We start from the raw sequence: 25,444 nt of genomic DNA on the forward strand, positions 1-25,444 counted from the left end.
CTCCTGCAGCCTTTTTCCCGTTACAAATCTGTCGTGGCGATTCACTAACCTGCCATATGGCAGAGTAAATCCATTCAGGAAGACATGAGGCTACTCTGTACCTCACTACACCAATTTAACCTAGGCAGACTAGCTTCTCTAGAGAAAAGACATATCTGAGGCATGAAATGGAAATCAGTCAAAAGTGACACAAAAGCCAATACACAATAGAGAATAAAGAGAACACAATCTTGGGTATACTCAGTTCAAGAAATTTTGGTTGTATTTTCTTTGTATATTATAAACATTTAATTTGTTGCAGTTGGAAGTAAAAAAAATTTCCAAAATGTATGCTCAACAATAATCATTTAAGTGTTTGCAGCGTACGAAAAACAAACAAAACAAACACCAAAAGGAAGACCATGTGCTTCACTCACCCCTCATACAACCTCTGACTACTTTAGGAACAAGGCCTCATGCTCATAGGCACAAAGGGGAAATCTCTTTTACATTTTTCTGACATGTACCCCTTTTCCTTCAAAATCACTGAAGGTCATAAAAGTCCTGGCATTTCCAATTTAAAAATATATCAGCCAGTGTGCAGGCACCCAGTTTCCCAGTATAACTGGGAATTAACAAGATGTGCCTTAATAGTTCTCCATCATTAAGTAGATCAGTAACTATAAATAAATGTCCAGGACACCTTGGAATGATCTACATATAGGGAAAGCAAACCTGACAAAATACTGGCTTTGCTTCTTTAAGTACTATAGCTTTATATTTAAAAATCTGAACCAGCTCGAGCTAAAAACCATAATTAATATTTAAAGGATTCTACTATAGTTAATGTCACCAAATAGTAAAAGAAGCTAATGAAATCTATTCAGTGTGATCCTTTTGTTCTGATGAGAAACTTCTAGATTATTTTAAAAGGTCCCCGTTTAAGAGAGATGACTGAACGTTACAAAATCTTTCAAAAATTTATAGCTTGAAAATATGATGTCTTTTAATTGGAACATTCCTGTTCTCAATTAGCAGATTTCTTAGCCAATCTGAAATGGATAACAGCATCTCATCACCAGAAATAAAATTTCTGGGGAGAAAATCAACAAAAATAAAATAGGAAAAATTTTAAAGAATCTACTTCAGGGAGAATTCCATTTCTATTCTCTCATCGTTTTGATTTCTTCTCAGTTCTTAACTATGGATAGTGGAAAAATCCTGCTTGGTCTTAGTGAGACCAAGTGGCATAAATTCCAGCTTCAGAGAGAGTAGACACTATGGTAACATGCTGACAGCCTTCATTTACATAAAAGAATACTAATTACGTGGTATCATCAACATCTGCGATTCTGCTCACTGCCATATGCGACAGTGCAGGGTATTTTAACCCTTCAACTTACTACACATACCCTACATGACATGTCCCACAAAACCTGCAAAGGATGCTTGAAAACACAGTGAACATGTTTTTACAAATAACTAGTGTGAAAAATGAATTTTATTTTGAGCTAACGGTTTATTTCTGAGAGATATTGGAAAATGTAATTTAATATCAATATACAATTAAGAAAAATAATTTTTTTAAAAAACAATGTAGATAGCACATTAAGATACAATTAATAGGACTTCCCTGATGGTCTAGTGGTTAAGATTCCATGCTTCCAGTGTAGGGGGCACGGGTTTGATTCCTGGTCAGGGAACTAAGATCCCATATACTGTGTAGCACAGCCAAAAAATAAAAATAAATAAAATAACTAAGATACAGTTAATAACCCAAAAGGGAAGAATGTTACATTTTAGAGTATTATATGTGTCTTTAAAAGGTTGTATTTTAAGTACAATGAAACTAGCCTTTTGAATTTGTGAATTATGGCTAAAATAAACATAAAACAAAGAAATAGATACAAAATAACAAAAACAAAAACTAGGGACAAAGACTGAGAAGGGTGAGGTTAGCCTCTGGCTAAGTGCAGTGTTAGCTTGAGACTCAACATTAAAAAATCTAAGATCGTGGTATCCAGTCCCATCACTTCATAGCAAATAGACGGGAAAAAAGTGGAAGCAGTGACGGATTTTATTTTCTTGGGCTCCAAAATCATTGTGGACGGTGACTGTAGCAGGAAATTAAAAGACATTTGCTCCTTGGAAGGAAAACTATAACAAACCTAGTGAAGTCGCTCAGTCGTGTCTGACTCTTTGCAATCCCATGGACTGTAGCCCATTAGGCTCCTCTGTCCATGGGATTTCCCAGGCAAGAATACATGGGTTGCCATTTCCTTCTCCAGGAGATCTTCCTAACCCAGGGATTGAACCTGGGTCTCCCACATTGTAGGCAGATACTTTACCGTCTGAGCCACCAGGGAAGTCCTAACAAACCTAGACAGTGTATTAAAAAGCAGAGACATCACTTTGCCAACAAAGATCCCTACAGTCAAAGCTATGGTTTTTCTAGTAGTCATATTTGGATATGAGAGGTGGACCATAAAGAAGGCTGAGCACTAAGAACTGATGCTTTTGAACTGTGGTGCTGGAGAAGATTCTTGAGAGTCCCTTGGACTGCAAGGAGATCAAACCGGTCAACACTAAAGGAAATCAACCCTGAATACTCATTGGAAGGATTGTTGCAGAAGCTGAAGCTCCAATACTTTGGCCACTTGATGTGAAGAGCTGACTCACTGGAAAAGACAAAGGCAAAAGGAGAAAGGGGCGGCAGAGGATGAGATGGTTAGGGAGCATCACTAACTCAGTGGACATGAATTTGAGCAAAGTCCAGAAGATACTGGAGGACAGAGGAGCCTGGCCTGCTGCAGTCCATGGGGTCGCAGAGAGTTGGATACGAGTTAGTGGTTGAACAACAACACAGTGCAGTGTGGAGACTGGCGGGGCGCTGGGGGAATGATGGCTAAAGGGGTGGAGAGTCCTCACAACTGCTGCACGTTCCTTTGTCCCCTCCATTACCATTCTTCCTGAATGTGGGTGCTGGTGGGTGGATGGGTGAGAGATAGGTCAGGGCGTCCCTCAGAGACTCCCCCAGAGGCTGAATTCTCTGAGATGGGTTTGGAAGCTCTAAGTCAATGTGTTCTTGAGCTCTTAGACCTGAGAGTAGACCAGCCACTTGAGCAGTGGCTCTTGGCCACAGGTGATGGTATGCTGATGTGCTGGGTGTGTCGGAGGCTTGCAAGGTGGGCCATCACTCATCAGTAACCGAGTGCTGATGTCCAAGAACGAGTCTAATCACGGGTTATAGCAGATTCAAGGTTATGTCCACATGACGATGTCTCACTTGCATTCAGATCTGCTCTCTTTGATGATAAAGGAGGAGAGTTCATCGAGAGAGGCGGCCAGCACACAAGCCTGACTTGCCACAGCGCCGGGAGATGACAGAGACAGCACCTCCAGCACTGTACAGATGCTCCGCTCTGTGCCAAGTGCCACCTGATCTAACTGTATGGAGAGCCAGCACTGGGTGAAGGCCTCTGTACCTTCAGCCTCTTCTCTTCTGTTCGCCTCCTTCCTCTCCAGGTTCAAACGTGCCAAGTCTCTCCTGTCTAAAAGACACACAGGCCCAAGTCTGCCCTGCCTCTGGACTCTCCCTGCTCTTTCTCCTTCTGCCTGCTTTATTTCTGGCCAGAGGAACGTGCAGCTTCATGTTTCTGACAACTCACTCCTTCACACCTTTATTTCATAGAAGCTATTTTCTCAAAGGCCTTTGCAGTCTCCTCAGAGCTGAGCCCATCGGCTTCTTCTCAGTCCCCATCCGCATCTATTTTGCCCGACGCTGACACACACTCCCTTCTGTGTTTTAGGCAGCTGCTCTCTTCTGGGTCTCTTCCTGCATCTGTAAATGCACCTTGTTTGTTTCCATGTGTGTCTCTTTTCCTTGAAATGTGAACTCTCCTCCTTAAGGTTCTGTCCTCAGATGTCTTGGTGATTTCATCTGTTCCCGGAACATCAAGTATCATTTCTATTAATTAATGTATTTTAACCTCACACTTTAGAAAAAGCCATTTTATTCAGATATAGCTGACATACTGTACAATTCACTCATTTAAAGCACACAACTCAATAATTTCCAGTACATTCACAGAGCCCCACAAATGCTCTTGCATATAACGTCTGTCCATTTCCTTGCAGAGGCTTGGTCTCAGGCTGCATCTTCACATTCTGATGCCCGCGTTATGGTACACTACTGTTCATGTTATTTGCAGGATGAAGCTTCTGAACATTTGGTAGCAGGGATAATCATACATTGAGCTATACACGCTGTTTCATCCAAGTCTCCTGATGATCAGAACATATAAGATGACAGACAGGGGGTTAAGGAGATGCCATCTGTAGAACAGAGCTAAGTAGCTGCCCTTGAAGGGATCTGTTTTTTTTTGATTCATTAACCTAATACTCTAGCCAAAGAGATCTGTGCCTAGAAGTGAACCCAGGAGGATAGTAGACTGGGCACAAGGAAGACAGTTCATACCAAATTCAGAGAAATTATGAATACAGTGGGAGCACATGCACACCCACACACACACACAAATGTTATCTGTGACTCTGCGAAGTGGCAGACAAAAGAGGAGGATAACTAAACTGGCTGTAAGGACTGAACACATCTGCTTCCGGGCTTAGGAGTTTATGCTGCTTCCAGATCCAACCAGATGATGCTTTCACTTTGATCTCCCTGACAAGCTAGTGTTCAAGCAAGGTCCAAACTGAAGGCTTCCTCTTCTGCTCCATGTACTGTGAGTCTCAGTTGTGTCCAACTCTTTACAACCTTATGGACTGTAGCCTGCCAGTTTCCTCTGTCTAGGGATTCTCTAGACAAGAATACTAGAGTGGGTTGCCATGCCCTTATCCAGGGTATCTTTCCAACCCGGGGGTTGAACCCGAGTTTCTTGCATTGCAGGTGGATTCTTTACCGCTGAGCCACTGGGGAAGCCCTTCTACTCCATGCTGCTGCTGCTAAGTCACTTCAGTCGTGTCCGACTCTCTGTGACCCCAGAGACGGAAGCCCACCAGGCTCCCCTGTCCCTGGGATTCTCCAGGCAAGAACATTCTACTCCATAGCCACATGGAAAAAGTCTATTTCTACTGCTGAAAGAATGAATTTACCCTTTAAATATCTGACCACCAGGAATTATGGTTTATTCCTACAGTGTGCCTCCAAAGCACTATGTCTCTAGAGCAACTGGGCTGTCATCAAAAATGTATACATATGTCAGACTTCCTGAACTATGCCCTTTAAATACATGCAGCTCATTGTACGTAAATTACATCTCAATACATTTGTTAAAAATTGCATAGACACCCATGCACAGACACATACATGCACATACCTCTAATGAAATAATAGATCTAGCCAGTAGCTCTGTCAACTACTAGGTGAAAGCTGACAGGAAACTTTACAGTGGATGCATAAGGCTGACAGCACCTGACTCCACTGACCAGTTTTACATTGAAAATAGGACAACCAGACATTATATGCTTTCCTGATAGAATGCAATAAGAGGTTCACAGGAATATCACCTATTACCGTACTCTTGCTAAAATAACTGAACCTGAGTCCACCAAAGCCTTTGGATCTGGCACCAGATCATAAGCAATGTGTGACAGGAACGTGCTGCAAGGGTGTAGTTAGCCAAAGCACCAAGTCAGAGTGTGGCAAATGTTACAGGATCAATGGTCTGAAGTCTTTAACGAACAGACAACAAGAGGAAAAAAGCAGGTGGATAGATCTGCTACAGGTCATAAGAAACCTGGAAACATATCAACCAAATGCAATGTATGGTTCTTCTTTAGAGCCTAGTTTGAACAAGCCAGATATAAAAATGTATATCTAAGTATTAGATAATACTAATTATTAGTTTGATGTGACAATGGCATGATGGCTGTATTTTTTCAGTCTTTGTATGTTAGAGACATCTCTGAAGAATTTACAGGTGAAATATGATGATGTATTGAATTTGCTTTAAAATACTCTAGGGGGAAAATGTGGCAGGAAGATAAATGAAACACAATTGTCAAAATGTTCATAATTGTTGAAGCTGACTGATGGGGACGTGGAGTTCATTCTAACTAGTCCCTTTGTTTTGGCATATGCCTAAAAAGTTCCATGAAAAAAAAATTTTAAGACAAAATAGCAAACAATATACTCTCTGATAGTGAAGAAGACCTTGAGATATGAACCATTCACAAATTAGACAAGTTATGAGACGCCTTTCCGCTCTGCCATTAACCATCATCTCTAGTTTTACCCGGCAGTGCACCCTTCCGCCCCCTATGACACACCCAATCAAAGTGGGGCAGTGTTTTGAGGCAATGTTAGTCACAGACATGGCTTGCATAGTCCTTTGGTCTGGGCCTCAAGAAAACAGCCTTTAGACTCAGGTGGCAAACTCTGCAGCTTCCCCAAAAAACTTCATCAGAATTGTGCTCACAAATTTCCAGAGGATATTTGTCTTTAGGACGCAAGGCCACGTGAGTGGGTCTGTTGAAGTGTTCTCGCTTAGTCTAATGTTTTCTCTCTTTATGAAACTTCTTTATTGGGAAAGAAAATTTTTTTTTTTTTTTTTGCAATTCTGCTTCTTCCTCACTAACTCCGATTTATCCAGGTGGCAAGAGGCTCACCCTATGCCTTTCTGAGTTTCACTGTAGTCACAGGAAAAAGTAGTAGCACAACAGATATTTCTGTTCCTCTGACTCCTGTTAGATGAAGGTTTCTCCCAGTCCACGTGATGTTTGAGGAAGCAAAATTTGGCCACACACAATCAATACAATATTCACAAACGTACTGCTTTGTGTTTGGCCCCTTCTCTTTGGACACTTGTCTTCTTTGCTCTTGAAATAAAATGCTCAAAAGTTGTGTTTTCATTCATGCAAAATAGGATGGACCTCTGTCCTGACAGATGTGCTCTGGCATATTGTTGAGCCCCTCATGAATCCTTGGTATCATACCAGAATACCAGTGATACCACTATGGAAGTTAACTCTCAAATGCATTATTCTGAGAAAATTTATTCAAAGTTTCAACTTGAAATGCCAAGAACTGCTTTCCCAGCTGCAGCCCAGGCAGCGAAATTGGGAATCTCCCTCCTCCCACTTTCCCCACATGGCTGAGGAGGGCTTTCCACACGTGGCCATTTGTATGGGAGACACATATATACATTAGGAACTGCCTGGAGAGGAAGAAAAAGGAACAATTTCTGTGAATAGAAAATAAATCTGACTAGAATTTAGACACGGATCATCCGGATGAGATGGTGATTTCAGTGGCTGCTCTAAGGAAAGGAAACCCCATCTTGCTGATGTCTTGTTTCTTAAAAAAGGATTGTAGTATGTTTAATCCGGTGCTTTCCCGATGATATGCCAGGGCACGTCCGTCAGCATGGAGGCCCTTCATATTTTGCATGAATGGAGAGACAGCTTCTGAGCACTTTATTTCAAGAGCAAAGAAGACAAATGTCCAAAGAGAAGGGCCAAATACAAAGTGGTGTTTGTTACATACACACAAAAGGAGAAGACTGGAAGCTACAAAGAAAACACTCAGGCACTTTAACTGAGAACAAGTTATATAAATTATAAACTGGCCATATAACTGAAACTACCAGTTGTTCTTCGTTTTGTTTTTTTAAAGAGGCAGGCCTATGCATACAACACTTTAAAATACAGTATGCGAGAGAGAAAAGGGTAGAAGAGTGCCTATAATATGCCATAAAGACTGGAAAACCCACGCAAGCACAATCTCCCTCTCTCTTATCACATGCCCTGTAGTGGCAAACTGGGGTGGAGGGGAGTAAAGGTGGGGAAAAAAGAGCCACTAACATTTGTACCTTTTGGGGAAAAAACAATCATGTGTTATCTATTTTCCAAAAGGATACAGCACTGAGGAAACTGTTTCAGTAATCTTAAAAAGCCAGGCAGCAGCAAGATGGCAGAAGATAAGCACAGAGCATATATGATTTACTATATCTTTATTAGAAAATAGGATTTGGGGACAGGCAGTCTGATGGTACTTATGGCATATGGAGAACCTAAGGAATTATATTCTAGCAGCACTGAACACTGCAAAAGGAACCCCCTCACACACTTCTTTTCTACAAGCTTATGACCAGCAAAGTGCAGACCTCTTTGGCTCACTGCAGAAGCCTCAGTCAGTCATGTCAATCATTTGAAATTTCATATCAGCCAAGGTACTAAGGTAATTTCTACTCTGCTTCCCCAGAGGCCACTACCGAAAATTGTCAATAGAGGGGAATTCTGTGAGCAGACTCTTCCAACTCTCAAGAGAGCTTCATTTCCTTCATGGACAGCTCCTAACATTATTCCAGTTTACTGGGCAGCAAAGTAATTCTCTCAACACCCAACCCACTTCTCTGAAGGAGCATGAGTGTGACAGTGTGGGTGTGTGTCGGAACAGGGAAGGTAATCGACTGGATGATGGAGGCCTCCTCCCTCTGTACCACTCCAAGTATATAAGGTACATTATAAGCCTCAGTGTAGTCTGTAAAACTGAGGAGCAATAATACCTACTTCAAAGAGTTGTTCTGAGGGAGATGCAAATGAGATGGCCATGTAACTGCATTCTGAAAGTGGCTGACTCTAAACAAAGTACTGGTTGACTTGGCTACTTTGTCACTCATTCCCCAAAAGTTATTTTTGCTTCCACAGGACTTAAGAGTTGGGCTGGCTAATTGAGCAGCTTACAGTAACTGACTATCTGGCCTTGACTTTACCAACAGTTTCATCCAAGAAGCCCGTCATACCAAAATATTATTAAATAAGAAAAAAGAGGATACTTTCATGTTAAAAATAAGAAAAATCACTACCTTTCCAAAACAAATGAGAGTTTCATTATTTATTATCTCTTTGTCTTAGGTTTTTGAAAAATTGTGTTTAATGGTAACACAGAGCAAGGACAGTAAAAGTCCAATTAAGATGTTAAAAACAAGCCCAGAGCACCATAAAATGCCGTTGAATTAAAGAAGCAGAATCGGTCTCAGCTCACACTCTCCAACGGGGGTATGCCCATTGAATACTTACAGGTCCAACAGAATGTGCTGCGTGGCAAAAATATAAAGGGGGCCTTCTTTCAAATAAGGCATAGAAGGCATTTCAAAGACATGAACTGTGCATGAACCCTCATCTCTCGTTAAGAATAAAGCAGAAGTACTTCTGGGAACTCAACTATAGTGAGCTGGCACAAGAGAATAGAAGGCCAGTGCACACCCAGGCAACCAACTTCATGTAGTTTAAATCTCACAAGTCCCAGCCACTTCTCCTATTTTAAATATATCCTGGCCTGCCGGTGGGTCCCACCATTTAGATTAAGGCACTGACACTCCCATTAATGGCAAATAGAGAATCTTATAAGGGAAACACATAAAGCCAAGCTATTAATTAAGTGCAGATTAATTTACCACAGCAGGAAGTGGAAAGCAGGTGCTAAGGGGCAGGATACTGCACAACTGAAATGCAAGGAGGAAGAAACTAAAGAGTGAAAGAAAAGTGTGAATCACTGCCTGAGACCTGGAGAAGGAAGACTTGAGCCTTAAGGAGTATTTGACAGCAAGGAGGGAGGGCCCGAAAAAAACAATATGAGAACAAAAAATAAGCTTACTGACTTCATCATTTTTTTTCCCTGTATCCTTCCCACATTGCCTGTGGTAACTGTGCTGAACGTTGTCCATACCCATTAAGTTATAACCTCAGTGAGGTATAACAAAACAAGATTCCGGCAGGCCAGAATTAGTTTTCATATGTATTAAAAGCTACTCATTATCTGTAGCTTTTAATACACATGAATAACCCGAATGGTAATTTTTCTCAAGTTAAACCTTTCATTTCTGAATATGTGCTTTCTGAGTCTGACATCTCAGAAAACTTCAGTTTGTTATTTTTAAGTTACTGGACACTAACAGCCTACAGTCAAAGGTAAAGTCCCCATCAAACAACCCAATTCCACTACAGCCAATTTATCAAAACATACACATTATCACTATACCTATCACATAAGAACTTATCAGAATTAATAAGAACTAAACCACTTTGAAGGAACTGTCAGTTAAAAAAAAAACTTATCTAATATTGGCAGAAGTTAAATAACAGACGTTACATATTCCAGGAGACCAATTAACAGTCTTCTGAAGGACCACTTAATGCATTATTTATTCTAAGAGGCCAGTCTGAGTCTGCCAGTAAAGAAAATATCTCAGAATTTAGTGGGAAGTGTGGCAGGACACATTAAGGTGTTGATGTCATTAAACAGTTTTAAGAAATAAGGAATCCTCACTTTGTGTTCATACATGAAGATGATGCAAAATGTCTCTAAAACTACAGATAAGGCTTTATCTTCTAAGGCTGAAGTTCGAAAGAAGAAAAATGTATTGGACACAATAATCCAACTGTTAAAAACACCAAAATCCTGAGGTCTGGATGACTGCAGAGTTCTGGGCCCCCCCAAAACCATTTATGAAAAGCCCAGGCAGGGCTAACATCATACTCAGTGATGAAAATTAAAAAAATTACCTTTGTTCATAGATGACATTATCTTATATGTAGAAAACTCTAGAGATAATACACACACAGTTAAAACTAATAAATTCAGCAAAGTTGCAGCATACAAGATCAATATATAAAACTCAGTGTGTTCCTATACACTAACAATGAAATATGAAAAGGAAACCTAGAAAACAATTTTATTTATAATAGAATAAAATAAAAAAGAATACATACTTGGGAGTAAACCTCACCAAGGAAGTAAAAGACTTGTATACTGAAAACTACAAAACACTGCTGAAAGAAATCACATATATATGAAAAGACATCTCATGTTCACAGACTGGAAAACTTAATATGTTAAGATGTCAATATTACCCAAAATAATCTACTGATTCAATGAAATCCCTATTAAAATTCCAATGGCTTTTTTTGTGTGTGTGCAGAAATAGGAAAATACATCCTAAAATTCATATAGGATCTCAAGGGACTCCAAAGAGTCAAAACAATTTTGAAAAAGAATACCATTGGAAGAACACACTCATGTTCTCATTTCCAAACCTACCACAAAGTTACAGTAATCAAAACAGTATCAGTTCAGTTCAGTCGCTCAGTCGTGTCCAACTCTTTGCGACCCCATGAACACGCCAGGCCTCCCTGTCCATGGTACTGGCATAAAGACAAATACACCAGTGGAATAGAACAGAAAAACCCGAAATAAATTCCTTTGTATATGGTGAAATGAACTTCAGCAAGGGTGCCAAGACCACTCAGTGAAGAAAGAACAGTCTCTTCAACAAATGGTGTTAGAACATTAATATCCACGTGTAAAGGAATGACTGGATCCTTACACCATATACAAAAATTAACCCAAAGTGGATTAAAGACCTAACCATAAAACCTAAAAATATACAAGTCCTAGAAGAAAACATAGGGGAAAATCCTCATGACATCGGACTTGGCAACGATTTCTTGGATATTATACCAAAAACACAGGCAACAAAAGCAAAAATAGAGAAGACTATATCAAACTTAAAAACCTTTGTGCATCAAAGGATACAATCAGCAGAGTGAAAGGCAGCCTACAGAATAGGAAAAATATTCTCAGATAATTAATAATCAAAATGTATAAGGAACTTCTACAACTCAACACCAAAAAAAAAAAATCAAACCCAATTAAACAATTAAATATAAATCAAATAACCCAAAGGACTTGAATAGGCATTTCTCCAAAGATGATATACAAATGGCCAACATGCACTGAAAAGATGCTCAGCATCAGTCATCATCGGAGAAATGCCCATCAATGGATGAATAAACAAACTGATACATGTACAATGGCACAGATTCAGCCTTAAAAAGGAATTCTGACACATACTACAACATGGATGAAGCTTAAGAACATTATGCTAAATGAAATATGCCAGTCAACAAAAGACAAACACACTATGATTCCACTTACATGAGGTATGGAAAATATTCAGAGTCAAATTCCTCAAAACAGAAAGTCTAATGGTGGTTAGCAGGGACTGAGGAGAGGAGGAGAAGGATATGTATGGGGCTTTAGGTTTGCAGGATGAAAACGTTCTGTTTCACAACGAGGTGAATATCCTTAACACTAATGAAATGACTAAAATAGTAGTTTTTAAAAGTATTTCTTTATTTAGCTGCCCTGGCTCTGAGTTGTGGCGCGCAGGATGTTTTAGTTACGACCTGTGGGATCTAGCTCCCTGACAAGGGATCGAACCCAGGCCCTCTGCACTGACAGCGAGGAGTCTTAGCCCCTGGACCACCAGTGAAATCTCAGGTTTTTTTGCCTTTTTTTTTTACCACATTTTAAACAAAACTGGTTAAGATGATACTTTTATGTTTCTTCCTTTTTGAAGAAAAACCATTAAAACATTTGTTCAGCACAAATGAGACCTGTGAACTCAAAAGTTTCCAGTCTCACATGGAAGATGAGAACGAGAACCTGACTAGGTAAGGGCCCCTTATTAGGCTGCCAAAGCAAACACAGTAAAGGCTTTACTAAGAAGCAAGGTAAACTACACTTCAACTGGTATTTTCCTGAGTGTGCTTCCAACTGATATGACTGATGCAATCACCTGGGAGTTCACTCTACCCCAAGGTAACTTTTACCCCCCCAAATGGATCTAAACCTACCAGTCCAGATGAAGACATTCCCCAACTACTCTCCAGACCAATAATTCCACTGGCCAAGGTAAGATTCCTATCTGTTTTGCTCTTGGGAAATACTGTTCTTTGTTAAGAAACTACATCTCCCCAATGTTCTTGGTGTTAAGTCCCCTTCTTCACAGTGATAACAGAGTGATAGTTTGGGTTGGCATACGTGTGTGCACGCAAGTGTGTATTTTATAGATCCATGAAAAAAAAAATCTGGGAACTACTGCTTTAGATAAAGTCCTCTTAGACCAAAGCCTTGGCGAGCCTTCTAACCTTCTGAGCCTACGATTCTAAATGGCACAGAGAAAGGCTTCTTATGGTAATTGCCAACATTGGTTTTGGGCTCTTGACTATGTTTTCTTTTGCACAGAACTATTTCCTTATTAAAAGTACTTTTATTTCATCTTCAGCTTCCTACCCTATAAAACAGTTCAGTTCAATCGCTCAGTCGTGTCCGACTCTTTGTGACATAAAACAGTTATGGCACATATTTTTAATGTGTCATTTACAAATAAACTAGAGGCAATATGTGCATGCATGCTAAGTCATTTCAGTCATGTCCAACTCTTTGTGACCCTATGGACTAGAGCCTGCCAGGCTCCTCTGTCCAAGGGATTCTCCAGGCAAGAATACTGGAGTGGCTTGTTGTGCCTTCCTCCAGAGGATATTCCCAACCCATGTATCAAACCCACTTCTCTTATGTCTCCTGCATTGGCAGGTGGGTTCTTTACAACTAGCAGCACCTGGGAAGCCCCCAGAGGCAGGATAGCACAGCGCTTAAATGTTCAAGCCAAACTGCTGGGGTTGGAGTTCAAGCTCTATTGTTATTAGTTATATATGACCTTGGGAAAATAATCTTTCTGGGCCTCAGTTTCCTTCTCTGTAATATGGAGACAATAATAGTTTATACTTCATAGGGTTGTTGTGAGAATTAAATGAGTTAACATCTGTAAAATGCTTACAGCAATGCCCAGCACACAGTCAGAGCTCAAGAAATGACTGTCAGCATATAAAGCGACCCTGTAACTTGCTCCACATCACAAACTGGCACTGCCAGCGAAGGGAGGATTATGACTAGGATTATGCTCTCTGCTGAAATCCTTCCACTACCCACGCAAACTCCTCTTCCCATTGGTCCAATAATATAAAGGTAATGTACAGGTATTTGGGGGCAAATTCTTACTCTGGGCTCTTCTCAGTCACCTTACATTAGGTTCCTGGACCCAGTTCAAGGGTGTGTCTGTGTGTGTCTCTGTGTCTGTGTGTGTGACTGTGTCTGTGTGGTGTGTGTAGGCTTCCCCACACCAACAAGCAATTAATTCCTGGACACCATCAGCGTGTCTGAGAATTCAACTGAATTCTGACACTATCTACCCAGAGATGGAATCAGTTTCCACAGGTAAAGGGTTCAGTCCTACAAAACCATCTCTGCTTCAGACACCGACTGAAACCCCAATTTGTGACCTGTGGTTCTGAGCAACTGGCTATTAATTAGAAGCTCCCATGACTCCCTCTTTGGGTTTGATGAATTTGCTAGAATGGCTCACAGAAGTTAGGAAACTCTGTTTACTTACTGTATTATCAATTTATCATAAAGGATATGAATCAACAACTAGATGAAGAGATACAAAGGGCGCAGTCCTAAAAGGGACTTCTGTTCTCATGGAACTCAGGGCTCAGCACAGTGGAACATGGAAACATCCTGGTTTCCCAGCATGGAAGCTCTTTGAGCCCAAACCTTTTAGGTTTTTATGGAGGCTTCATTACATAGGCATGATTTCTTAAATCACTGAGCACTGGGGATTGATTCAATCTCCACCCCTCTCCCCACTGCAGAGGTCAGGTGGTGAAATGAAAAGCTCCCACCCTCTAATCACATGGGTGGTTCTGTGGGCAACCAGACCCTATCCGTGCTGCTGCTAAGTCGCTTCAGTTGTGTCTGACTCTGTGCGACCCCATAGACGGAAGCCCACCAGGCTCCCTGTCCCTGGGGTTCTCCAGGCAAGAACACTGGAGTGGGTTGCCATTTCCTTCTCCAATGCATGAAAGTGAAAAGTGAAAGGGAAGTCGCTCAGTCGTGTCCGACTCTTAGCGATTCCATGGACTGCAGCCTACCAGGCTCCACCATCCACGGGATTTTCCAGGCAAGAGTACTGGAGTGGGGTGCCATTGCCTTCTCCGAGACCCTATCCTTAGGTGCTTTGCAAAAGTCATTTCATTAACATAGCAAAATACACCTCCATCACTCAACACTTAGGAAATTCCACGGGGTTTTGGAGCTGTGAGCCAGGAACTATGCACAAAGACCAAATATACGTGAGAAACATATTTTGATCATCTGCATGATCTCTCTCTCTCTATATATTTTATAAATCACATTACTGCACACTTCTTCAAGTACAATCCAACTAAGTCCCTCACAATCTGATCCTGCCATTTTAATGCGGCAGGTTTGTTTACAATTTAAAACTACCTTCTTCTAGATATTTTTCAGACAGAAAATGTTTGCCCAATTCGAAATCTGACACACTTAAGGCTTTAAGAACATGTAATATTAATCAGCTTCACCACTTTCAGGAGCCTCTCTCTCAAGCATGCTCTCTGAGATGCTCTGCTTTGCATTCTCAAGTAGCTTCTGTGTGATGAGCTGCACAGAGATAACTCAAGCAGAATACGGAAAGGAAACACTTTGAAGACACACTAAAGCAAAACTTCAAATGATATAGCACCACTGGGGACTCGGAGAAATCACAGCAGCTGATAAACCTAGGGAGCATCGACGAGCACCTGGAGTATTTCTTTCTGAAGAGAGGATGGCAGGTGCACACTGTGCCAAACTCCGCACAGCTGCAAATCATGGACCAGCCCGGGCAGCTGGTGGGGACCCGCTGGCTAGATGCTAATTATTGGTCAGGCATCTTCAGCTACAAAGGCTAAGGTGTAGCTCATTACATCTGTATTCTTCAACCGGTTATTTATCTCAGTGCTAAAGTGATGGTTAGCCTTGAGGCATGTTTACCCATCTGCTAAAAAATAAAAATAGAATCATACACAAAGGGAAAACATATAAAGGGCTTAATAAAATTTGTAATGAGTCCTGTAATAGATTATCTCTTCTCAATCCTCTTTATAGCATATTATAGAAAAGTCCCTTAAAATCTGAGAACGAAGTTCAGTTCAGTCGCTCAGTTGTGTCATGTGTCTTTGTGACTCCATGAATTGCAGCACGCGAGGCCTCCCTGTCCATCACCAACTCCCGGAGTTCACTCAAACTCATGTCCATCGAGTCAGTGATGCCATCCAGCCATCTCATTCTCTGTCGTCCCCTTCTCCTCCTGCCCCTAATCCCTCCCAGCCTCAGGGTCTTTTCCAGTGAGTCAGCTCTTTGCATCAGGTGGCCAAAGTATTGGAGTTTCAGCTTCAGCATCAGTCCTTCCAATGAACACCCAGGACTGATCTCCTTTAGAAAGGACTGGTTGGACCTCCCTGCAGTCCAAGGGACTCTCAAGAGTCTTCTCCAATGCCACAGTTCAAAAGCATCAATTCTTTGGCGCTCAGCTGTCTTCACAGTCCAACTCTCACATCCATACATGACCACTGGAAAAACCATAGCCTTGACTGGACAGACCTTTGTTGGCAAAGTAATGTCTCTGCTTTTTAATATGCTATCTAGGTTGGTCATAACTTTCCTTCCAAGGAGTAAGTGTCTTTTAATTTCATGGCTGCAATCAGCATCTGCAGTGATTTTTAAGCCCCCCAAATAAAGTCTGACACTGTTTCCACTGTTTCCCCATCAATTTCCCATGAAGTGATGGGACCAGATGCCATGATCTTTGTTTTCTGAATGTTGAGCTTCAAGCCAACTTTTTCACTCTCCTCTTTCATTTTCATCAAGAGGCTTTTTAGTTCCTCTTCACTTTCTGCCATAAGGGTGGTGTTATCTGCATATCTGAGGTTATTGATATTTCTCCCGGCAATCTTGATTCCACCTTGTGCTTCTTCCAGCCCAGCGTTTCTCATGATGTATTCTGAATATAAGTTAAATAAGCAGGGTGACAATATACAGCCTTGACGTACTCCTTTTCCTATTTGGAACCAGTCTGTTGTTCTATGTCCAGTTCTAACTGTTCCTTCCTGACCTGTATATAGGTTTCTCAAGAGGCAGATCAGGTGGTCTGGTATTCCCATCTCTTTCAGAATTTTCCACAGTTTATTGTGATCCACACAGTCTAAGGCTTCGGCATAGTCAATGAAGCAGAAATAGATGTTTTTCTGGAACTCTCTTGCTTTTTCATGACCCAGAACGAAGTCAGATAAGCTCTTAGTTCAGTTCAGTCGCTCAGTCGTGTCCGACTCTTTGCGACCCCATGAATCACAGCACGCCAGGCCTCCCTGTCCATCACCAACTCCCGGAGTTCACTCAAACTCATGTCCATCGAGTCGGTGATGCCATCCAGCCATCTCATTCTCTGTCGTCCCCGTCTCCTCCTGCCCCCAATCCCTCCCAGCATCAGACTCTTTTCCATGAGTCAACTCGTCGCATGAGGTGGCCAAAATATTGGAGTTTCAGCTTTAGCATCAGTCCTTCCAATGAACACCCAGGATTGATCTCCTTTAGAATGGACTGGTTGGACCTCCCTGCAGTCCAAGGGACTCTCAAGAGTCTTCCCCAGCACCACAGTTCAAAAGCATCAATTCTTCGGCGCTCAGCTTTCTTCACAGTCCAACTCTTACATCCATACATGACCATGGGAAAAACCATAGCCTTGACTAGACGGACCTTGGTTGGCAAAGTAATATCTCTGCTTTTTAATATGTTATCTAGGTTGGTCATAACTTTCCTTCCAAGGAGTAAGCGTCTTTTAATTTCCTGGCTGCAATCAGCATCTGCAGTGATTTTGGAGCCCCCAAAAATAAAGTCTGACACTGTTTCCACTGTTTCCCCATCTATTTCCCATGAAGTGATGGGACCAGATGCCATGATCTTCGTTTTCTGAATTGAATGTTGAGCTTCAAGCCAAACTTTTCACTCTCCTCTTTCACTTTCATCAAGAGGCTTTTTAGTTCCTCTTCACTTTCTGCCATAAGGGTGGTGTCATCTGCATATCTGGGGTTATTGATATTTCTCCTGGCAATCTTGATTCCAGCTTGTGCTTCTTCCGGCCCTAATGAAGTCTAAAAGTAGGAGTTGGTCTTTGTTTTCTTGCACCTGGAGTAGCCACTCTTCCTCCACAGGGCCATGTGCTTCAGCAGAAACTGACTTCAGCACTAGCTCCAGGGATGGGTCCTGTGAGGTTTCAGCCAGTGTGTGCATAGGCAATGGTCACAAGTCTAGCAGTGGGCATGTGGCCTAGCTTTGACAATCACACTGGAGGGGAAGGGCATAATCCACATGCAGGTTGAATAATTTTGTATTGTATCTTGGACATTTTGAACATTGTGAGATTCTGAGTCTTGCTTAAATCCCAAGGAAAATGTTGATATTTGCTTTAGCAAGTAATCAACCTGGTTGGATTCAGATCACAAGTCCCAAACAACCCTTCTGTGAGGTATGGTTTAAATATCAGTTCTTCTATTGAGCCTGTGCTCCAGAGCATGGAAGCTGTAACTACTGAAGCCCGCATGTCCCAGAGCCTGTGCTCTGCAACAAGAGAAGCCACAGCAATGAGAAGAAGCCTCACAGCAACAAAGACCCAGCACAGCCATAAATAAATAAATAAAATTAATTTTTTTAAATTATAAATAAATAAATATCGGTTCCTCAGTGAAAGCCTTTGCAGAAATATTAGGATTGTCTGGCATGAGTGCTAGCCAGTGGCCAGTCTAGGCCCTGGGCAGTTATTTATCGCATAATCAATTCTAATAGTTTTTGTGTGCTCTTCAGGACCAGATTCATGCAACGTGCTGTTGAGGAGGGGACCCAGGAGTTCACAGATTACTCTACAGGCTTGATTTCCTGAGCTCCTCATTCTCCACTGTTTTCCCAGGTACTTTTCAGTTCCTTTCTATCTGCCAGCCAGAAAGCCGAGGCCTTTGTTATCCTGTTCTCTGATATTTTGAGGGCTAGGCAGCAGGAAGACGAAGAGAAAGAAAAAAAGTGAGGGGTCCTTAGGCCTGGCGTGCTGCAGTTCATGGGGTCTCAAAGTGTCAGACACAACTTAGTGACTGGACAACAACAACTGGCGGGGACGGCTCCCCTCACTTAAGACTTTTAGGCAGCCGTGGGCCCTGCTGCTGTCGCTGCCAGCACCGACAGCACAAGACTGCCTGGCAGAAGGGAGGAAGTTTCTACTCCTCTTTCTCTGCGTGTTAGAAGTCTCCTTCCCCATCAAGTCAAGACTGGAGGGTTTCTCCTGGAGCTCTCTCTTTCCATGCCTGGTTCCCTCTTCCAGGTGTGGGCTGTACTTCGTCCAGGCCAGGGGATATTCGTAGCTGTTCTTCAAACCCTGGTCTTTTCTAATCCACCTGCTACTGTTGACTTCTCAAAGTCCTTAAATTGCTGATCCATGAGTTCTATCCAGGATTTTAGCTGCTTTCAGCAGGAGACACTAGGCAGAGTGTGCTTACTTTGTCTTATCCAGAAATGGAACTCTCCAGAGGCAAGTATTTTTAAATGCAGTAGTCAAATATGGTTATGTGTCTTATAAAATAATAGAAAATCCATAACTCCGTAGGTATCTTTTTTAGGGTGAGGAAGTAGGCTTTTAGGTTAAAAAAAAAGTAATCTGGTTTACAGAAAAATATTAAGTTAACTCAACAGATGTTACCGGACTGTGGTAAAAATCATGCAGTGGTATACACATGTCATAAGTTTGAGAAATGCTGATCTACAGAACAGAAGCCACTTGCTTTTTAGAGCTACTTATAAACAGTTCTATTTTACTACATATGAACCTGCTTATATTTGTTTTATTAACTGACCTTTTGGTTGTGTCCTTCTGGCTATTATAGTCTATAGAATACTGGGGCAGAACAAGCAAGGTCATTCAGGGGCCTGTAAACAAAGCTTTCCTCGGGAAGATGGGTCTGAGGGACTTCCAAAGGAAAGACAGTAGAAGGGAGTGTTACACACAGATCAGGTAGTAAATGAAGAAGACATGGATTCAGAAGTTACCTCCGTCTTTTAGAAAGTTACCAAGGGAAGTGGTGGAGGCCAGTGTTGGGTGTTGCTCCTGGCCTGGCTTTGGGAGCCTCTCAGCCTGGATCTTTGCATCTGAGCCTGCTTAGCCAATGCCACAGCAGACAGGATGTCTAGGCAATTCACAGGCATGATCAAGGGTCCCCATGACAGACAATGGCAAGGAGCCATGCAATCTACCGTAACTCCTTCATAGCTTGATTGTACATTAATTCAACCCCTCCAACAAAGAGTATTCCAGAATATGAATGGATTCTCCTGAGACTGCAGTATCTTTCAGTAGTGCTTCACTTGACAAGGTCCTGCTAAATGTTACCAGAAAATCTACCCAGCTTCACCATTACTGTGACATCTAAGGCTGAAGAAAGTGATGAAACTGTCCCAACTATCCTCAAATCTACGTACAGTGAGAAGTACCCGGATGAAGCGCCCCTCTGGGAAATACTCTCCCAGGTAAACCTAGAAGATAATGATGTCACAGAATAATTTCACAGAAATTATGAATAATGTCACAGACATTAAACTATCAGCATTGCAGGCAAGAAGAAAGCTCTGGTATAGTGATGCTCTTTACTTTAGTGTCAGCTATGCAGGAAAAATTAAGTGAAAGGGCAGATCAAATAAAAACTGTAAGAGAAGAAAAGCAACAAAAAGAAGCAGAAACAGCTGGAAAGCAATTATTTCATGGCATTCCTGATACAATTGAGAATTTCTTAAGTTGGAAGGCCAAGTTTGATGCAGAACTCCTGGAAATTAAAAAGGTTAAAATAATCTTTAGAGATGACTTTTGGCCATTTATATTTTGCATGTCAGCTTCTTATTCCATTAATATTCTAATGGTATTCCCAGTCGTGTACATTCAGAAATGGCTGAAGTTGTGAGTGATACAAGAGACATCCAAATGCTGAGCAGGAGTCTGATGGTCACATTAGTTAACCTTGCAGTCATTATTAAGTGATTCCATCTAATGAGCCAAGTAGTCTCCTTCTGTATAAAAGTCTATTAAACAAATTATAGGGTCTTGGGAGCAACTCACCAGGCAATAAAAATCTCACACATATCGGAACATTTTTTCTTCAACAAATAAAAAACAATTAGAATAAATTTAACATCAGTTGGTACTGAATTTTTTTTAAAGTTACACTTAATGACAAAAGTGGTGCTAACTTTGAAAACAAGATAAGATTAAAACAACCACAATATGGGTGACTGGATAGGCCCACTTTTATTGTTATATTGGGGTTCTAGATAAGATTTGAAAAATCCCAAACTGTTTGGTGCCTTAAAAAAAAAAATTGCAAAATGTCAAGCAGCAAAAATTGCAAAATGTCAAGCAGCTCCCACTTTATTCTCAGTTCTTAGCCACTGAGAAACTCCAGTCAGTGTTCAAGATCCACCGTGGCTACACTGCCAAGAATGCCCTGAAGAGGGAGCTGTCACTACAGCAAAAGACTCAAAGGCTGGGATGGAAGCCCCATGAGGGTAGAGGGGTTTTTTTGCTGTTGTTGTTCACTGACATTTCCAGCCCTAGAACAAGACTAGGACATCACAGATGCTCAGTTAATACTGAAAAATAAAAGGCTGTCCAGGAAGGCCTTCTTGTCCTCCCAAAGTTGGGAACAACCAATAAAAGAACATTCTGAACCTGGGATATATCAGTGGGGTCATTGGCAAGGTTGGATGGTATGCCTTCTTAAAATCAAACCCTCCTTTCTCCTTTAAATAATCTTTATCATACCTTCTAGCACAATTATGAAAAAGGAACAGCATTTTCACTTTTCTAATCTGGGGGACACAGCTGCAATCAATTGGGATGTCATTAGGATCTGCACAGGGGTGCTGTGTGGCAGGCACAGTCCGCCCAGTCACTAGAGAGCGCCATGACTTTCTTGCCTATACTGGGGTCATTGTAATGTGCTAATGTAGAAATAAACCTCAGTAACTATCATTATATAATCTAGTGAGAAAAGTGGTTATATGTTACATTTTACAAAACTTTTAAATGCCTGGAATAAGTAAGACAGCTGGATTCTGCTACTTCTTTTTTCCTTTCTTTCAGAGAAGAGGATATGTGTTTATTTATTTTTAAACTTTCTGTTTTATATTGGAGTACAGCCAATTAACAGTGTTGCAATAGTTTTAGGTACACAGCAAAGGGACTCTGCCATACACATACATGTATCCATTCTCCCCTAAACTCCCCTCCTGTCCAGGCTGCCACATAACACTGAGCAGAGTTCCGTGTGCTGTACAGTAGGTCCTTGTTGGCTATCCATTTTAAATACAGCAGAGTATACATGTAGATCCCACACTCCCTATCTCTTCCCTCCATTCTTTGTACATCATGTTGTCTTTGGAAAACTCCACTGCATACTCCTATGCAAGTATGTTTTAATACTGTCATGAAAATAGCTTTGACTCCCAGAGTTTCAGGGGCTCCTGGGCCACCCTTTAAGACACTGTGGTAAAGAGTAAGTGTGGTAAAGAGCACACTAAGAGCCGTAACTGTCATGAAGGTTCAGAAGGGACTCTCAGACAAGGAAAGAGAGTTCAGAAAGATGGGGAGGTGAAAACACCAGTGCTTGTAGCCACACTTCAAAGGAAAGCCGAAATATTTCATCAGTGCGCTTGTGTTCCTTTAAATGTTGCTTACTCTCTGTACTTTACCATATTTCAACAGGAAATGAAATTGCTATTTGAAGAACAGAAAAGCCAGTATTTCTCTCTGACAAGACAAAACAGAACAAAACCCAAAAACCACGGACTCTAACTCCTTCCAGTTCCCATATAAATGTCGACTGCTCATGTACATTTACTTTTTAGATCATCACTTATAAGTGACACTCTAATTATAAGACCCATAAGTCACGTTTTCTCCTGCCTTTTCTTCTCTTCAACAACTTCCTGCTGACTGTCAGTCAAATATTATTTAACAGGACAAAAGAACAATTTCTAATCACCAATCATTTACAAACTGCTGCACAGTTCAGTCTTTCTGTCTGCATGTTTCCATGAACAGCAATTAAATAGTAATCTACGAATCAACTCACTTCTTAACATGTACCGTTCCTTAGCTAGATTCAGGTGATTTCTATCTACTATAAACAATTCATAAAGAAGTAAAACAGTTGTATTCATTCACGTATGGTCAATAAAAAAGTAATTATTTATGAATCTCACATCATCTCACACCATTATTTTTCCCAAACTTAAGAAGAAGCATGATTTAAAATTTTCTTTCCCACAAGCAAGCAGAAACAGATTGGTAATGGTGACTTTTTCAGGTGATATTTGACTTTATTATCTTACTTAAATCCCTGTGCACCTTAGCAAATCTTCTAAGTTGATCCAAAACTAGGCCAGCACCCCACTGGTCAACAGCACAGGCTCCAGAGAGGAGGACCTGGGTTTGAAACCCGAAGGTGCCATTTTGTGACGTGACTTTGAGCAAGTTAATTGATGCCTCATTTTTCTCAGCTTTTACAATGAAGATAATGACTGCATCTGCCTCATAAGTGGATGACAGGATTAAATTCACTAAAAATGAGCAAAGCACTTAAAATGGTGCCTGACACAGAATAAATACTCAGTAAATGTCAACCTCTGTTTTTATATATTTGTCTTCTAAAACAGTCACAGCAGAAAAAAACTGTCCATTATAATCTAATAGAGCCCTGGAACAATACAAAAGGGAAATATTAAAAACAGATGACTGTTTTAGTGTCCTTCTCTCTTAAAATAAGTAGCTGCCTGTATCACCTAAGGAAGTGCTGACTAGCCATGGAAAAGATACCAGACATTTTCAAAACTATTGTGATTCTGTGAAACAAGAAGAAAAGAAAACTCAAGAAGACTTGTCCTTCAAAATAGATTAAAGGAATCTTAACAGAAAATGTCGGAGAAGGCAATGGCAAGCCACTCCAGTACTCTTGCCTAGAAAATCCCATGGACAGAGGAGCCTGGTAGGCTGCAGTCCATGGGGTCGCTACGAGTCAGACACGACTGAGCGACTTCACTTTCACTTTTCACTTTCACACATTGGAGAAGGAAATGGCAACCCACTCCAGTGTTCTTGCCTGGAGAATCCCAGGGATGGGGGAGCCTGGTGGACTGCCGTCTATGGGGTCACACACAGTCGGACACGACTGAAGTGACTTAGCAGCAGCAGCAGCAGCAACAGAAAATGTAACACAGCTATCTAGAAACAAGAGAACTGTGCATCCTTTTTGATACAGACACTTTTATGGGCAAGATAAAACTATCACAGCCCGAAGATGCTTGTTAATTCATACATACCTGTAAGCATTATTTACACCACATGATATGTAATAAGAGATGAGGGTGTATAACTCTATTCTCACACATAGTCTTGTAGCATACTCTGAGAGAAATGAAACTTGAAGCCAAAAAAGAAAACATTCATGAAAAAATTTAAAAATCCTGGACACCAGGGTTGACTTTATCCAAGAAGGCTTACCTCTTGCAGTGTATCAGAAGATTCATCTATGGAAGGCTGGTACATACAAATGCTAACTGGGATACATAAGAAAACAATAGCTAACATTTACTGAGCACTCACTATGTTTGGGGCATTATTCCAAGTTTTTTCTTATATAGATTAACTAATTAATCTTCAACATCGCTATGAGATAGGCATTTTATTGTTCCCACTTATACCCAAAGAACTGAGGCAAAGAGAAATTAACCTGCCCAAACGTCAAGCTAATAATGGCTAGTTAAAAACCGTCTGGCTCCTAAGCCCAAGTTTTTAACCAGTAGGCAAAGAAAAAGACATATCATGCACTTACATATCTGGGGCGGGGTGGGGGGGGGTGGCTAAGATTCTGACAGAACGTTTTTGTTATTTGTAATGTTTGAATTATTGACAATAAGCATCTACGGACTTGTATAATTTAAATTTTTTATATCATAAACGTAGTAACACCTTTTTATTGGATTTTCCGTAGAATTCTATTTGATTACCACCTGACACACAATCTGCACTTGGCTAAAGAACAGGATCCCCAGGGTGAACCTAACATCACAGCAGCTGGCAGTATTTGGAGAGCGAGAAGGGGTTGCTAACACTCTTGACAGGTCATGACAGATACAGTCTCTATCCAACCAACAGTAAACTTCCAGACTTACCCAAGAACTGTTTTACTATGGGGGCTGGTCTCCAGGTCCTGTGCTTATTTTCAAATATAGCTGTGTCTCCTCTTAAGTTATTTGACAGCATTTAGAAAGTCACAAGGGTAAGAAGAAAGAAGGTGATGAAAGTTCAGAATGGTGATAAGACAAAGGTAGAGACTGAGCACTCACCCTAGCAGGATACCAGTCTTGGCCACCTAGTATCACATAATACTACTGTGAATAGTTTTCATGAACAACTTTTTACTACACTTTTATTTCTTACCCATTAAACAAGTTTTTCCCATCTTCTTCCATATTACTCCACAGTCATTGGTTAGGTTTCCTCGTCTCTATTACCTACAGGGAGGAAAAAATCTGTAAGGTCAGGCTGCTATATAGCAAGACAAAAGCAATTTCATGAATTTTATTTATAAATTCAAAAACAGGATCAGTATATTACGATGCAGTTTAGTGAACTCCCCTCAAGTCCTCAAAATTGAGGTAAAAGAGCAGGGGAAA

At 41.1% G+C, this 25,444-nt stretch overlaps 1 protein-coding gene across 4 annotated transcripts in view; it reads right to left on the reverse strand.

Moving 5' to 3' along the window:
* USP49 (ubiquitin specific peptidase 49) overlaps positions 1-25,444 on the reverse strand; it is a 76,765-nt gene that overhangs the window by 14,124 nt on the left and 37,197 nt on the right. For all 4 annotated transcript variants that reach the window (XM_088831350.1, XM_088831349.1, XM_055407269.2 and 1 more), the window contains one exon: positions 25,209-25,282. The gene's annotated coding sequence lies outside the window, so the exon portion shown is untranslated. The remainder of the gene's footprint in view (positions 1-25,208; positions 25,283-25,444) is intronic.

Source organism: Moschus berezovskii, chromosome 23, assembly GCF_049115385.1.
Source record: "Moschus berezovskii isolate FMDL1 chromosome 23, NW_MosBer_1.0, whole genome shotgun sequence".
Taxonomy (NCBI): Eukaryota; Metazoa; Chordata; class Mammalia; order Artiodactyla; family Moschidae; genus Moschus; species Moschus berezovskii.